The 17,535-nt window shown below is 47.7% G+C and overlaps 2 protein-coding genes across 5 annotated transcripts in view; both read left to right on the top strand.

The window, feature by feature from the left end:
- Positions 1 to 511: 511 nt before the first annotated feature.
- The window catches only part of LOC144889595 (uncharacterized), a 30,911-nt gene continuing 13,887 nt past the window's right edge, over positions 512 to 17,535 (top strand). For 2 of the 4 annotated variants that reach the window (XM_078770425.1, XM_078770428.1), the window contains exons 1-2: positions 514 to 689; positions 798 to 981. The gene's annotated coding sequence lies outside the window, so the exon portion shown is untranslated. Of the gene's footprint in view, positions 982 to 17,535 lie in introns of all 4 variants that reach the window. The other 2 variants (XM_078770427.1, XM_078770426.1) reach the window with 2 other exon arrangements.
- Positions 547 to 17,535, top strand: part of LOC144889594 (uncharacterized) — a 68,048-nt gene continuing 51,059 nt past the window's right edge. Inside the window, exon 1 of the mRNA XM_078770423.1 lies at positions 547 to 615. The gene's annotated coding sequence lies outside the window, so the exon portion shown is untranslated. The remainder of the gene's footprint in view (positions 616 to 17,535) is intronic.

Below are 17,535 nucleotides of genomic sequence, written 5' to 3'. Positions count from 1 at the left end.
ATAACCAGGCCCGTGCGGGCTGATGTTGGTCTTAAATTATTTTATTAATACATTGGAGGTGCATAAGATTGTGAATCAAATGATGACGGGTGAAAGAAACTCCTCATGAACGTTTTAAATTTGTTATGCATACCTCCGCATCCGCAAGATGGCTGCGTCCACTGCGCTTCGGATTCTCGAGCCAAGGCATAATCATGTTTTCAACAAAATACGTACTCGTTTATTGACAACACCGGCTTCGCCGGCTATTATCAATACAGAGGGTAATGGCTGCCTGAGTTGTGAGTGTAACCACATTCTTTTCCATGGCAATGTAATATTTGAGGGGTTTTTGCCTTACTGGTGGTTGTGGCGGTGTAGCGGTAACGTGAGTAGTGTTTTTATCAGTGGTTCAAGTCGTGCTTTTCGTAAAAGCAATTTGTATCTCGGTTTTTTTATGTCCACCAACATCATTAGACTTCATAGTTAGTTTTATCTTTTATCTAGTGGAGTTATTAGGACATTTCATGTTGTGTCGAGTTGGAGCGTGCACAAAGGAAGAGGAAGAGCGCATGAAACAGTGTGAAGAGGTTAAACACTGAACTCTGAAAAAGATTAACTGAGGATCCAAAGTTGGTATGTAATTTCATTTGGTTCTTGAGCTGTAAGAAATGGATTTGATGTGCATTCGCCGCTTTGTGAGGTGCTTTGTAAACGGTTTGGATTTCGCCATTGCTAATTTATCATACAGAACGACAAACTGCTGCATGATTGTGTTGAAGCCGAATGTGTGAACTGCAACAATGGATATTTGTTAGTAATTTGCTGTTTGTTTCTTATGTTGTAGTTTCACAGAATCAACGAATAAAACGCCTTCTGTACGAGACCCAAGGTTTGCTGTCATCCTATTTCCGCGGTGTTCCTCCTCTTCATAATTCGTGCCATAGCGGTTCCTCTTCTTCATAAAGTGAACCTCAGCGATTACACTCAGTGTAACGGTCGGTAGGTCCCACAGAGATTGTTATGGAACTGGACACTGCAGCGTCATGCTCCACTATTTCAGAAACTGTATATTGCGATAAGTTATCTGAATTTCGATTGTACAACAACATAACTTTGCGTACTTGTACGGGGTGAATTTGTTATTTTTGTTGGATGTACCAAGTTACCAGTTACGGTATCTGGATAACCAGGCTTCCTGTGAGTTTCCCTCTGGAAGCCTATTGTTCTTGTTACACATTTTGTGGAGATGATTCAGACAAAACTGTTCTAGCTTGCTCTACGAAACATTAACTCATTGTAGATACCAATTTAACTTGGTGCACCATGAATTTTGTTTTCGCAATTTTGACTTACATTGGCTGCCATTGCCTGTTATGTCATAAGCATGAAACATCTTCTCCAGAATCGCTAACGGATCAAGGTGAAATTTAAAAATATATTATCGTCTCGGCATGAGGATAAAATTTTGTGTGTAAAAAAAAGTCATTGGTCACGTGATTTGGAGGCCATATTGGATTAAAAATAAAACTTTAAAAACCTACTTCTGTGAAAACCGCTTGTGAGATCAATACAAAACTTGAAACACATGTTTACATTCCAATGGCGGAAAAGTATTTGCAAACTATGATGTCATCAGTCATGTGGTTTGACTGCCATCTTGAATTTAAGCAAAAAATACACACGCATACACACACACACACATACACACACGCATACACACAAACGCACACATAAACGCACACATAAACGCACACATAAACACACACATAAACACACACATAAACACACACATAAACACACACACACATATGACGGATCCGTTGATTTAGGACTCAAGACTCATGACAGAGAGAAAGGAACAACTGATATATTTATTTGATTCGTCAAACACACAAGCTTGTGGAAAGCAAAATGCTTAAAACGGAGGCCCACAAGGACCAGAATTCCAACATGATGCTCTTAAATAATTCGGTCAAGCTCTCACTTTATAAAGGGAATATTGGGGTGTGGTTTTAGCTCTCAAGACAAAGAGAACGACCCAGAGGTCTCCTTGATTCGGCCGAGGTCATTCAAGAGTCAAACAACATGTTGACGATTTTCCAGAGTCCTGGTTTTTTGGGGGAAAGTTCAGCAGGTCGTAAAAATGTCAAACATGAAAGTGATATAACGCAGTCCTTTAAGGGGGACTGGGAAGATACGGTTTGGTCTTCACAGAGTGAAGGATTATATCATCAGGGTCCGGATTTACAAAGCATATAACTTTTTATAACAAGTTTCCAAAGGAATATTTCGACAGTAAGAGAACATGCCATCACAGTAACTTAATTCTTTAACAGGAAATATAATGGATAAGGTTTACAAAGCAACACATACAAATGAGTTATTTTTGGTAATTGAGCAACATCTTTAGCCTAATACTGGGATAACAGGTTTCCAAAGAACATGAAAGTATTATGAGTATACAGAAATCAATCAAAAACAGAACATATATTTGTTTATACTTGGTAATTGGTAAACATTGAAAACACAGGGGGGGGGGCGGAGGGGGACATCAAAGCCCCACATACCGCCCTTTTGGATCTAAGATACAAATGTTATCTACGAGCCAATCAGAGGCCTTTATTAGGAAGACAGTCAATGAAAAACCGAAACCGAACCGAAAGACCATGCGAATGCGGCCCCAGTGGGCATGCCCCGTACCCAAAGCACCTCGCATAGCACCCAGCCGGACGATTCGCGTGTGTGTGTGCGTGTGTTAAGTGTGCTGGCCATAGAGACATGGCTATCCAATAGCGCGTCGGATCCACAACTAAGGCGACTGGATCAGCAGGGGTCCACACCCGAGAGGATATTCCGGCTCACCCTTTGGCCTCGAAGGTGCAACCGAGACCCCTCCCTAGCTGGAGCTCACCCAAGCATCTCCAGGTGCAGTCCTTGTTGATCTTTGGCGCTCAGTCGATATTCATGTCCATAAAGCCTTGAATGTGCATTCTGCCGGGGAGTACATATCAACGTCAGTATCAAGTGGCTTAGACCTGCGGCCTAGACGGCCAGCGGTCAGAGCCTTACATTCCATAAAAAAGAGAGAAACTTCCTTTAAGTAGTCGTTTGCGTCTGCATGCGACATGTTGGGATCCAGGATAATCGGCTTCCTGGCAGGCTGGCCCAGCAATGCATCTGGGTCCGGAGCCGAGTCAAAATCCAGGGCTGGGACAGCAAGGGTTGAACTGCTGTGAGCTCGTGAGACATAAGTGACAAGAGAATTACTAGACTGGGTCCGTGAAGACCAAAGCAAGTCCACATCCGGATCCAAATTCAATTTTTCAGTATAATCAAAATCATTTTCAAAATCGTTATTGGCAACATTAAAAATGGAAGAACATTCTTCAGATGCGGAGATCTCATCATTGCTGCTCAGTGACTCGTTCGGGTCGTCGTTCCAGGGTCCGCAGTCCGCAGTCACGTCGACAGCCGGAGGTTTATTTGGGTTCATCCTGTGGAACATTTACTCACACATGCAAGGACTAAATCCTTGATTAGTATTCCTAGCCCCCCTGCCCACCAATTGGCATTTAGTTACCTCATCTCTATTTATAGCTGCATTTCCAGCGTCATGTCTGGAAATTCAAATGTTATTTTTACTTTCACCAATTTCCGAAAATACCTTCCTTTCCGAGCAATAATTCAACTGATGTGATTCCAGCATACCTGGTAGAGTTCTGCTCACCTGGTCTGCAGAGCCGTGATCCAATCTGCACCAGCCCCAACCTGTGTTGTGGCAACCTAGCACCATTTTGTTAAATAAAAGCCACAACTTTCCATTCGTCGTCACACTCTTCCCAGTGCTGTCAGTCAGCTATCAGTGCAGGCCAACCACCCTTACAACCCTTTGTCCTTCCTTCTTCACACTCCCTCCCGAACCTTGCCTCCAGACACAACTCACATGAGTCTCGAAGGCCGACTCTGCCATTCTCATGCAGACATCAGTATCTCACTTCCCCCGTTACCTTTTGGCATCCCAATGCTCTTAAACAAATGGCTTTAACAACACCTGTTACAGTGAATATATTTCCCTGCTCCCTCCCCTTACTCAGGAGCCATCATTTTGATAAAATCATTTGAGAACACGTCCCAATGGCAATCCATTCTGCTCAGCCTTGCGTGCTCCTAACATAACACTGGATTCCAACCTCCTTCTGTGAAACTGCAACCCCCAACCACGCGGGGTGCCAGCCACCCAGATCCCCAGCAACGCGTCCCAACCCCAACACAAGACCTCCACAAGGAACAACATCGTCAGGTTGTGATCGACATCCCACATCACTGCAATCGACATCCCACTCATGTCCCCGACAACCTCGGTCTTGGGGGGAGACGGTCGCAGTGCGTGGCATTCCCCTCACGTCACCTACGCCGCCCTCGTTCCCCAGTCCACACAACAGCAGCCCCCAGTGCCCATCAAAAAGTGCCCACTCCACAACCCACAATTTTCTCAGGGCACACACCTGCCTCTTTGAAATCCATGTTTCAGAAATATAACTCCATGGCCTGCTAGACGACCAGACAGACACAGGGACACACATCGGTGAGTTATCGCCGGCATTCTCAACCAACTCCCTATTCCTGCCCTAATTTTGGTGGTATATGTTTACAATCTGTGCGTCCTATCCTTTGGTTGGCGGCCCTTCCTGTCCGCCCTTGCGTTGCCCCAAGCAACGTCAGTGTCCGCCCTTTGGTGGCCTCCAAATTCTCTATCTCTTTATCTATTTATCTCTCCAAATTCTTCCAAATTCTTTATCACCGAACCCGCGGATGTGAGGACACCTCGCGTTTTCCAAATTCCCTACAAGAATTCCCTACAAGGTTGTTTCAGCCTCTGGCCCAATGGCTGTCCCAATATCCCAATATAAATCCCATACAAATTGTTTCAACTCGACTTTCAATGACAACGACTTTTTCCACCAACACACCACCATTAACCTCCCCCTATTATTTATTTATTTTCGTAAATAAACAAATAATAAAAATAACCTGGTCTGTTTATAAAAATAGTGGAAATAAATATTGAAAATAAAAATAGAATAATAAAAATAGAAAAATAAAAATAAAATAAAAAGAATACAAAAGTTCTCATATGTCTTACCGTCTGGTCAATTTTCCTCACCCACTGTGACTTACTCAAAATATCCACCAATATCCACCACAATTTACCTGTTCCCTCTACCTACCTTTAAGCTACCCTACCGGGTATTCGTGAAGGGGGTCCAACTTTCCCAACCACTTCCTTCACACCTGCTACTTCATGTTGTCCACCATATTCACTCCACAACCCTCTAAGATACCTCTAAGATTTGTCCATAAACCTCAGAAACCTCTAAGATACACACAACCTGTATCAAAGTACCCCGAACAACCTACAACCAATATCAACCACTGTAGCCGCCTTCCCGATTCCAGGCAGCCACACACAGCCACATACATCTCCACCCACGTCAAACAAGACAACATTCAACAAGACAACAGGTGTGTCCACCACACAGAAACCTTTGGCAATGCAACAACTGAACTCCCAGGCAACCAACAACAAAACATCCAATCCATCTCCATGGCTCACCAAGCAACCCATTGTCCCTGTCTATCTCTTTTTTTCATCTACACTGTTTACAGCGAGTCCCATTCATTTTTTAAAGTCACATCACATTAACCACATGGACCCAGAGCATATGTAATAACCACTCAAACTTAATCCAGCTTCACATACCGATTTCCCAAAAACCTCGTGAAACTTCACCCCCATTCTGGAAAAACCCTGGACTAAACCCTGACACCCTAAATAACTTCAGACCCATCTCCAACCTACCCTTTCTGTCAAAAGTTTGGAACGCGCTGTGGCCACTCAACCCAAACATCACCTCTCTACCAATTACCTGTATGAAACATTCCAATCCGGATTCCGCTCCAACCACAGTACTGAAACTGCTCTCCTCAAAATCACCAATGACCTTCTCCTCTCCTCTGACGCTGGCAACCTCAACATTCTCATCCTCCTCGACCTCAACGCCGCCTTTGACACCGTCAATCACACCATCCTCCTCATCCTGCCTTGACCAGCTTGCGCCTATAAAAAACCCAAATCAGTTCACTCCCAAGCCGACAAGGACCACCTACAGCACTACAAAGATGCCCTCTACTCCGCCTACTACTCTCAAATTATCCACTCTGGCTCCGGAATCCCAAAAGCACTCTTCTCTACAATAAACAAACGAAATAAACAAACAAATAAATAAACAAACTCTACAACGTGAACAAACAACCTCAAATACAACTACGAACAAACTCCTCAGCGCCCTGGATACCACCACCAGTCCTGCACAGTAGAAACTGCATTTCCTTCCTTTCATTCATCCAAAGCAAAATTGACAGCATCTACACCAGCTTAATCACCACAATTCGATCCCCCTCAAGGTTCAGTTCTTGGCCCCCTCCTCTTCATCCTGTACCTATCCCCCCTCGGTCACTTAATCCGTCGTGCACCATGACCAATGCACCATGGTCTCCAATTCCACTGCTTCACCGATGACATCCAGCTTTTCATCTCCACCAAATCCATCTCCTCCGCCACCCACTCTATCCTGACAAACTGCATAACTGAAATAAAATTCTGGCTTCAAATCAACTTCCTCAAACTTAACTATGATAAATCTGAAATAATCTTCATTTACCCAAAACCGCTTACCAAATCCACCCATAACTTTGCCCCCAACATCGACGGTTTCCCAGTATCCACATCCACTCACAACCGGAATCTTGGCACCATCTTTGACCAAACCCTCTCCTTCGACAAATACACCAAACAGATCACAAAGACAGCCTTCTCTATGGTTCACCCTCGATAATCATCAATAATCACCAAACCTCAATAATCCAATACGGTCAGAACTCCGCTGCCCGTCTACTCACCCATTCCCGGACCCGTGACCACATCACCCCTGTCATTATAATCTTCACTGGCTCCCCATTCCCCAGAGAATCCAGTACAAAATCCTCCTCTTGACCTACAAAGCCCTCCATAACTTGGCCCCATCCTACCTGACTGACCTCCTCTCCAGACACACTGTAACTCACAGACAGACAGACAGATAACAGAGGCGTATCACAAGCCCCAGCAAAGGACATCACCTATTCACAGTATTTATATGCCAACCTATATCTGGAGCCTCACAAGGCAAAATATCGGACAGGTTCACTGCATTCCACGAAACTGCAGCCTCACGCACACGTGACGAACACGAACCACATGGGGTGCCATGCTTCACCATGCAGCCCGATCTCTATTTGGTGCGCGCCCCAAAATCGGCAAGTTATGATAACCCACAATGCACCTGGGCACCCACCTTCTTCAAGAGGGTACCAACCCTCTTGATACCACGACTTGAACCATGCTACTTGCATCTCCTCGCACCCTCTCAAATGTCCTCCATGTAACGTGAATAACCCCAGAGCTCGATCAAACACGTCACTGTACTCGGCCCGATTAAATTAAGTTCCCGGCATACTGTACCGGACGCTTCCGGTCGGCACCGGAAATCTGTTTATTTCCTGAGTCCCCTGAATCACCTATTAAGACGTCCACCACAACAACTTACAAAATTCAGAAATCGATATTCTTCTATCCACAAATTACGTCCACAATTTCAGTTTTAACCAACAATATATTTCCTTTTTCCTGATTTAAGTCCTATATCCTGCCGTTGAATCAAATAACCCAGTAGATTGACTCAGCCTGTCGCCCTTTCAAGGCTAGCGAATTCACTCTGACCTCAATTCCCATGCGTATCTCGAACAAAGGTCAAATGTACTTCAAAAAGGTCAAATTTCAAACGAAGAAAGGTGCATCTTGCCTCTGCACGAACTCCCGCCAAAATCCCACAACCTCTCTTGGGAGGCGTGCTCTACCATCTCCGTGCCTGGAACAATATCCTCCCAGGTACACACATTCCGCTCCCAGGCTTGGTTACACACCTGACCACAGCACCCTCCCTACCTGGTGCACACCTTTCGCACGTATGCTCGCTCAGCACATTCCTCAACACATCTCGCGCCCACTCCTCTGTGACAACTCCTCCGCACACCCAATCACGTGCTCTACTACCAACTCAAGCGTGCATTCTTCCGTTACATCCCCTGTAACACTCCCCACAGGTGTGCATTCTTCCGTTACATTCCCTGTAACACTCCCCCTCACGCGCTTCCATGTGCCCCCCCCAATTTCTTCCTCTAATGTCACCTTAGTCGTCTCTATGTGCGTCCTTACCTCCCGTTCTTTCGTTTCCATTGCTTCTGTCACCTCGTCCAACCTCTTTGTCAACCCCTCATGTACCATATGACAGTCCCTCTTTTATCTCATTCAGAGAGACCTCATCCACACTGTACCTCATTTACTGTAGATAGGATTTCTGGTTGACACCGGAAATTCATTACTGCCCGAAAATCCTGCATCCGACCATGCCAAACGTCTCATTTTATATACCTCGCGTTACATTACGTTTATTCTTTTCCAGTCCCCCTTATAATTCCATCTTAAACAATGTATTCCTTATTACAATGCATGGCATGTCGCAGGCGCCCACCATTCTGACATGGCGTACAGCACACTATATGAAACACACACGAACGTCTCCCTTGCTCACCGGCATTCAGCAAAGTCGCAATGACCCACAATGCATCTGGGCACACATCCTCCGAGCAACCTCATAGCAGTATTCTCCCCCTGTGTGTGTCCTCTGAGAGTAGGCAAGTTATCACCGGCACTCTGAGCAAATCCCATGCTCCGAACCCAATTCAACAAACTCAAAACCCCTGCTCTTATTTCCCATCCGACAACAACTACAACAACAACTGCCCAAAACCGAGAGCCCCCCATACAGTGCACACGTGACTCGCGGCTCGATCGGCTCCAGCCCGAGTGCACAATAACTATACCCAAACTTCCATGGAGCCGCACGGCGGAAACCACAGGTTCGTACCACACTTTAATTAAACGAACATCGCCAGGATCCTCGGATAGATGCTAAAATCGACATACCCACGTCAATGAGGAATACACAATACACACGACAAAAATCCGATTTAAATTCAGAGATCGCCGATCGACCTGGCACAACCAACTCAACGCGATGACGTCATGACGTTTTTTTGGTTCGTGCGCACTTTCGTGCTTCCACACAAATCCCAACACTCCCGCCTCGCGGTTTCCTGCGAGGGCCGTTGCCGTGGCAACCAGACTGCACGCCGCTCTATTCGCGTTCACGGTGGGGTTTACCTCGCCGGGACCTGAGTCTTTTCAAATGAGTTTGGCACCTGTCAAACAGTCAGCTGTCAAAACATTGAGCTGTCAAAACATTGAGCTGTCAAAACATTCAGCTGTCAAAACAGTCAGCTGTCAATCAGCTGGTCATTAACTCATCCCTAGCTCATAATCATCGCAAAAAACAGGATATTAGACCCTTGACCTCTGACAGGATATCAGACCCCCAGACCCAAAATGCACTGAATGACCTCATCATCATCATCATCAAAACGTGACATAACATCATCCTAAAGGTGAGCTGCCTCAGGGGTATACTCCACACATACAATACACAATATAATCGTTAATTGCATCAACCATTCACGGTCCTTCCACCGTGCGGGGCACATCCTTACCCAATGACACACACAATGAACAATACATCGACTCATTCATTCATTCATATACCAGTGTGTGAGTCTCCCAGACGTCGCGCGAACACCGGATCGACTCCAACCATGCACCTCCCAACTGAAACTCCCAGACAAAACTCCCATGTCTCCCGATGCAACGTATTTGAATCATACCACGTGACTGACAAACCGGCTCGCATTTCATGCGTTTCCTTATATCCGACCAACTTGACACTAACCACGTACATTCAGAGCATGTTGTGCAACAATCCACATTCATTTATATATCTCACTTCATTCAAAGGAAAAAAGAGGGATTTTTGGGACAAGGGGAGGAAAGGGGTGAGAAGGGTGAGGCAGGGGAAGCGGGGAGGGTCAGAGGGGGGGGGGCTCACTGCACAGGGGGGGTGTTGCCTGAAGCCCTGGGACAGAGCTTAGGGCTTGGAGGGTAGGGGATCGATCTACCTAACCCTTCCACAGGTCTTGATTTTCAACGAGCGACATTGGTCGCTCCCTGGCTCGCTTACCTACTCATCTTATTTCCTTAATCGCCTCATCCTGCACATGCAATTAGTTTGCCTGCTTCCTCAGGCCATCGAGAGCCAAGAGGCTCGCCGGCCTTCTCTTGGTCTCGCAGCAGCATAGCCATGCCTTTTAAACATAAAATGCTGGGATATTTCTGAGAGGCTCACCCTGCCTTCACAGATTCTAACCTAACTCCGAAAGAGGTTCGCCCGCCTCATCTCAGCTCTCTATGTGCTAACCGTATCTTACCTGTCCAGGTAACCGCCAGGTAACCAGGCAACCTTATTCCTTATTCCCGAGAGATCTCTCCCGCATATAGCCGCCTAATCAGAGATCTCTCCCGCATATATGCTAACCGTACCTTACTCTGCCGGCGTCCTGATGACGCTTCTAACCTCACTTACGAAACCAATTTATTCCTTATCCTCGGCGCCCTCTTGGGGCACCTTACTCTCCCGTCCCGTAACGTTACCCGACGAATCCTATAAACAGCCAGTTGCTCCGGAGCCCAAAAATGGCTCGTTCTTAAATTTTGTTCGAGGATCAGGCTCGAGCAGGAAACGGGCAAACGACACCGAGCGACAGAGTGAGTTCCAATTTAGCCTAAAATCCCAGTCTATAACAAAATAAACCCAAGGCTCACCTCACCCAGACCGATCAAACCAGCTCGTGTTTTTTCCAACTCACTCACGCCTGGAGCCGCGTCCCGAGTCTGCCGGAGCTGACTCCTGCCTGGCTCGCCATTTGACGGATCCGTTGATTTAGGACTCAAGACTCATGACAGAGAGAAAGGAACAACTGATATATTTATTTGATTCGCAAACACACAAGCTTGTGGAAAGCAAAATGCTTAAAACGGAGGCCCACAAGGACCAGAATTCCAACATGATGCTCTAAAATAATTCGGTCAAGCTCTCACTTTATAAAGGGAATATTGGTGTGTGGTTTTAGCTCTCAAGACAAAGAGAACGACCCAGAGGTCTCCTTGATTCGGCCGAGGTCATTCAAGAGTCAAACAACATGTTGACGATTTTCCAGAGTCCTGGTTTTTGGGGGGAAAGTTCAGCAGGTCGTAAAAATGTCAAACATGAAAGTGATATAACGCAGTCCTTTAAGGGGGACTGGGAAGATACGGTTTGGTCTTCACAGAGTGAAGGATTATATCATCAGGGTCCGGATTTACAAAGCATATAACTTTTTATAACAAGTTTCCAAAGGAATATTTCGACAGTAAGAGAACATGCCATCACAGTAACTTAATTCTTTAACAGGAAATATAATGGATAAGGTTTACAAAGCAACACATACAAATTAGTTATTTTTGGTAATTGAGCAACATCTTTAGCCTAATACTGGGATAACAGGTTTCCAAAGAACATGAAAGTATTATGAGTATACAGAAATCAATCAAAAACAGAACATATATTTGTTTATACTTGGTAATTGGTAAACATTGAAAACACGGGGGGGGGGGGGGGGAGGGGGACATTAAAGCCATATATATATATATATATATATTGTTACGGACCGCGGATAAGATGTTAATTTGCCGAGCGGATGGCGCCGCGGCCCGAACCGTTTTTTACAATGACTAAGACCCGATTCCTTAAACGTGGGCCAAATCGTGCCACAGATATTCAATGGGGAAAAGACAAAGGTGACACGGATGTGAAGAAGAGGAAGACAGAAGTAGGGAATAGGAATATAATTTATATCTATTTACAACCAAAAGTAACCAAGGAGAAGGAAGGATAATAAAATAAAGACAGACAGAGGGACGGACCAGAAGGACACAGTGAAACTTAGCTTACCTATGCAGTCATACTTAACCCAGGGACAGAACAAACAAAGAAGGACTCACACGAATTTGGAATGGAGGCAGGAGTGAATGGCTGGACCGGGAGGAAGGTTCAGCTCGGACCAGAGGACGGCCGGGAGGGAGCAGCCGCCACCCTTCCTCAACAGCAACCTGCCGTCAACGCTAAAGCTGCGATGGTTCAAAGCTGCTGTGGTTCAAGCTCCGGTGGTTCAAGCTCCGGTGGTTCAAACTGCTGCCATGGGGACATCGTGTGCTTTCTCAGGACTCCTTTTCATCACTCCTGTGCACTTGTGTCAAAGGCTTCCCCCACGCTTCTGTCAACGGCTTCCGCGCTTCTGTCAGCGGCTTCCGCGCGCGCTTTTTATAACGCCGCGGGCAAATCAAGCCGCCGGCCTCTAGAACACGCCCATCGGTGAGCTCGCCTCGGCCCTGATTGGTCGGCACGGCCCTCTGGCTCCACCCTTGATGACGATGGGCGGGCACGCCCAGGATTCGGCAGCTCCTCCCCCTTCTTCTCCGAGCCGACCGCGTGGCAATGGCGGCAAATTCAGTTGGCAGTAGAGGCTTTGGGAATGGGAATGAAAGGGGATCTATCTATTTCAATTCGGTGCAATGGAGTGTCAATTAATGGAAGACGAGGCCTTACCCTACTACACAGAATAAGGAAATAACTGTCAACAAGGAGGAAATCTATGATTGGCTGACGTGATTGTTTATGAAATAAGTACGGAACGACCTTTGACCTTTATACACAGACTGGAGGCAGGAGGGTCCAGAATAAAGCAATAAAAACAAAAAAAACACAATCCTCATATCCCCAAAACTGCACCCTCCTCCTCTTAGGCACGTCCCGGGCCTCTTACCTTTACTTTTAGTGTGGCACGTAGGTGTAGTTCCCTCTACATTTAACCTGACCCTGAGTGTGACAGTTTTAAAACATAGATAAATATGTCCCGCTGCTCCATTGCACCCTGCCTAACAGATTCACGCCCACAGCTAACCGAATTGCGGAAAGGTCTTCAAACTATACATTTACGGTGGGGGCGCATTATTTACAATGACTCTACTTTTATTTACAATACTAACCCAGGACCTGTGATCGTTCTTTTTTTGGGGGGGGGGGGGGGGGGGAGACAGTCTGCCCTGCATCGATGCACCATGAAAGCACCCAAAAATGCACCAAAGCACCCTCAAGCACCAATCGGTGCACAGTCACCACAGTTCTTAATAAAAATAAACCAACAAACCCTGGTGCTGGTCTTCCTCTTCGGCTCCCTCTGCTGGCTATTGCTATCTTCCAGGTGTTGTCATCTTCTTTGCTGGCGGCCTAGTTGCAATAAAAAGCACAAAACATGTCCATTTTTATTTATTTATGGCCCACAGGGCCGACTAGTGTGGTTCACCTGTGGGGCATCGGTGCCCTGTGGCCAAGGTCCGCCAGCAAGATCTCGGGCCTTCATGGCCGGTTCCAGCAGAGGGGCCATGCCCCAACCCATGGGGTCCATAAGTGGTGCTCAGCCACAGACATGTGGTCCATAAGGTGGTGCATCGAAGCAGACAGTTGTGGTTGCGAGAGGTTCGGGCGCCCAATGGTGGACTCTCGCACGCTCCCCTCGGCGCCCAGTGGCGCACAGTCCTCATGTGGGAGACAAGGGGGGAAAAGACAGATGAGCGAGGGGTAAGGTCACAAGGGTACACATCAATAAAGGCAATGCAAGGCGAGGTGCGTATGGAGACGGAGCGGAGAAAAGCTCGTCCCTACCGTACGTCACCCCCCCTGTCACCAATCTACCCTTGCCCTTACCCCATATTTACAACAATCTACACCTTTACAAATTCGTCACTACTGTCATGTCTCCCCCATATTTTCCTACGCCAAATTCGTCACCACAATCCCTCGAACCAAAATTTGCCATCACCCAATTCATCATCAATCCTCATAAGGAGGAAGAGATGGAACATCAGCACAATGTCACACCCACGTCATGATGCGTCTCACAATCCAAAACATTTGCACATTAAAATAATAAAATAACAAAACATCCATGGTATGGTGTGGAGTAGCGCAACCTCAGGTGAGTGGATGTAGATGGTGCGAGGAGATTCTTAATCCTAACTATCCTCTGAATGACATTAACACACTTTACACTACCCGGGGTCTTTCCCTGCCAAACCATTGGCCATCTTACTCTATGTGGTTTTAAGAACCAAATTCCCATTGACCAAACTGTGGTGCTTCCTCAATTTGGGGTCTCACTCCCCCGATGCAACTCCCTGTGCCCTTGCACAATTTCAGGACTGGGGCGTGTAGCTCTCCCAGCAGGCCTACCCACCTGCACACCTCCACCACTGCAGTTGCCACCCGAGCTTACCTAGCTCCTCACCCTAACCTATCTAATTTGGGAAGGCCCCTCCTGGCTCTGTCACCCCTTGGTGCCCTCTGGCACTGGGCTACCCGGGTCCGTCCTCCGGATCCTCGGGCCCCATCCACAACAACTCTACCGGCTCCCAGAGCCCACCTGCGGCCTCACCTGGCCGACATCCTAACAGTGGTGGAGTGCCCATACAACTACACACACTAACAGGCCACACGCCCAGCCATTTCCACAACACTAATGCACCCATTCAATCACCATTCTTCCACCACGCACCACAGATGCCAATATCCAACCACAATTTACCTATACCCTCTAACTAACACTTACACTACCCTCCCCGGGTATTCGTGATGGGGGTCCATTCTTCCCCCATTCAAACCTTCGCACCATCCACTCCACTCCACAGTTTCCACCAAACTCACTCCACGACCATCCATTCCATACTCCATATATTCCACACTCCATGTCTTCCACCCAACCATTCTCCATACCTCCTGTAGTTGCACACCTGTGCAATCACACCTGGTGCCACCTGCACCCTCCTTCCTCCCTGGACCATTTGGTCAACACAACACACATCACCATCACTCCCTCATACACTGCTCCATCCACCTGTTCAGTTGCACACCTGTGCAATCTCACTACAACTCACAATCACAATCATTTACTCATACCCTGCTCAACACACTTCCGATCCTCAAACACACGGCATCATCTCATCTAACTACTCCCCTCTGGAACTCGCGCTTCCCAGTCGTCCCTTTAAACTATTGCGCTCCCTCGTCATTATCATCCAAACTAATCTACCTGCGTCCCCACTACAGGTATCATTGTCACTACCTAACCTTAACGTTACCTAAGGTCATCTTCTCTAGGTCCCTACACACGATATCCTAACCCTACCGGGCTAGTTTTCACTGCCAAACCCCAAAAACCTATTGCTCCTTTGCCCCCGCTGTGAGAGATGGCAAAGTTGCCATCCCACCACATCGGGCATCTTCCACTACCAATTTTTGCACACCAAATTCCAGCTAATTAAAAATTTGCCAATCAATCATCTGCCAATCAACACTCTGCCAATCATCAGATTTTGCTTTTTCTAATTTCGGGTCCAAAACACTATCCTCATCACCCGTCTACTCACTTGAGCCTCTCGGTGCGCGAATTAATTTCTAAAGCTCGGCTTCGTAAAGCCGAGCAATGAATGCGGGTTGCTTGGTGCCGGCGGCTGGATCCGTCCGGCACTCGGTGCAGGGAAGGAGGTTTACCCGGGCCAAGATCCCACGCACCATCTCGGCACAGAGCCGTCCAATGGCCCGATCTCACCCTGCCGGAACGCCTCAACAAAAAGGGGTCGTCATGACGACCCTTCCTACCGAGCCGCCCGCTCCGCATAGCGGAGCACGGACGCGGCCGGTCAGAGCGCGGCCCGGCGTGAATCCCGCACGGCGGTTCCTTTGAAACCGCCGCGGGTCCCCGCGGCACACCTAGCTGCCCGGCACGCACCGAGGGCCCGATTCGGCTATACGTCGCTCTAACCGCTAACATGGTTAGCGTCGATGCTCCATTCGCATGCTTACACCCCGCAGCCCGTTCCTTGCTCATACATCCAGCCGTTCCCATGCTCCTAGTCATTGCACCTTCTCTTACACACCGAGGTACACTCATTCCGCTCACAGACTTGGTCGCACACCTTTGCACACACTCGTCGTTCGCACACCTCACCAACACACCTCTTCGCGCCCCCTCCTCGGTCACCTCCTCTGTGACAACCACAGGTGTGCTCTCACTTGCACACCCAACCACGTGCCTCACTACCAACTCCAGTGTGCATTCCCACACACGCTCTACCATTCCAGGTGTGCATCCTTCCATTCCAGGTGTACATCCTCTCTCACCTGCCACAACCAACTCATGCTCCGTGTCACTCTCACTACTTTTACCACCACACTCGGTCACGCATTCACCCTTACTCTCGACCGCGCACTCTGTCCTCATGCACCCGTCTGTTACACACCTTTCTCGCGCACCCTCTTGCGCGCACACTCACGTTACACCCTCCGTAACACTCACCACAGGTGTGCATGCTTCTGTTACATCCCCTGTAACACTCCCCACTACGCGCTTCCATGTGCCCCCTCGCACACGCGCTACGACCAACTCACTCTCGACAGCACACTCACTCCTCGGCGCACACTTTTTCCTCACACACCCCATAGTCGGACATTCTCGCACACCTCCTCTTTCGCACACCGTACCTGTCGCACACTTCACCAGCGGCCTCTCACGAACACCCGGGTCCAATCCAACCCCCAGGCCGACTGAAGCTTCCCTCACACCATATACATTGCCGATTATATCGCCACTCACCTCGGCACCTCATCTCCGCACCTCCTTCGCCACCTGCAAACTCTTTATCTGGTTAGCGAGCACACCATCACGATTTGAGCACCGACCTTGTACATATTCCATCACCTCCTCCTTTATCTCCCTCTTAGTTTCCCTCCGTCTCTTCTTAATTTCACTCACCCCCTCTTCCACTTCCTCTAACTTTTGCTTCACCTCTTTTATTTCCCGGTGCGTCTCCTCAATTTCGTCCTCTAACGCTACCTTGACCGTTTCTATGTGCGTCCTCACCTCTCGGTCCTTCGTCTCCATTGCCTCCGTCACCTCGTCCAACCTCGTTGTCAGTCCCTCACGTACCATCTGACATTCCTTCTTTGTCGCTATCAATTCGTTCTTGATGTCTTTTTATGTCGCCTTTAACCCTCCTAGTACTGCAGTGTTCTTTTCTACTTGATCCACTAGTTCTTTTTGTCCCACCGTCAGCTGCTCTACTTCCCGTGTCAGGTCCTCTATGTCCCCTTGTAACCTAGCCGTATTATTCCTCACCTCTTTCTCCATACGCTTCTCACCTTGCTTTACCTCCTCGCGTACCCCCGAGACCTCCTCGCTTACACCTCGTCGTATTTCCTCCTTCACCTCCTTCACCTCCTTCACCTCCTTCACCTCCTTCACCTCCTTCACCTCCTTCACCTCCTTCACCTCCTTCACCTCCTTCACCTCCTTCACCTCCTTCACCTCCTTCACCTCCTTCATCTCCTTCACCTCCTTCACCTCCTTCATCTC

This window comes from Myxine glutinosa, chromosome 1 (assembly GCF_964187855.1).
Source record: "Myxine glutinosa chromosome 1, kmMyxGlut1.1, whole genome shotgun sequence".
Lineage (NCBI taxonomy): Eukaryota > Metazoa > Chordata > Myxini > Myxiniformes > Myxinidae > Myxine > Myxine glutinosa.
The sequence above is the reverse complement of the archived record's forward strand: the minus strand, read 5'-3'. Positions and strand labels throughout refer to the sequence as shown.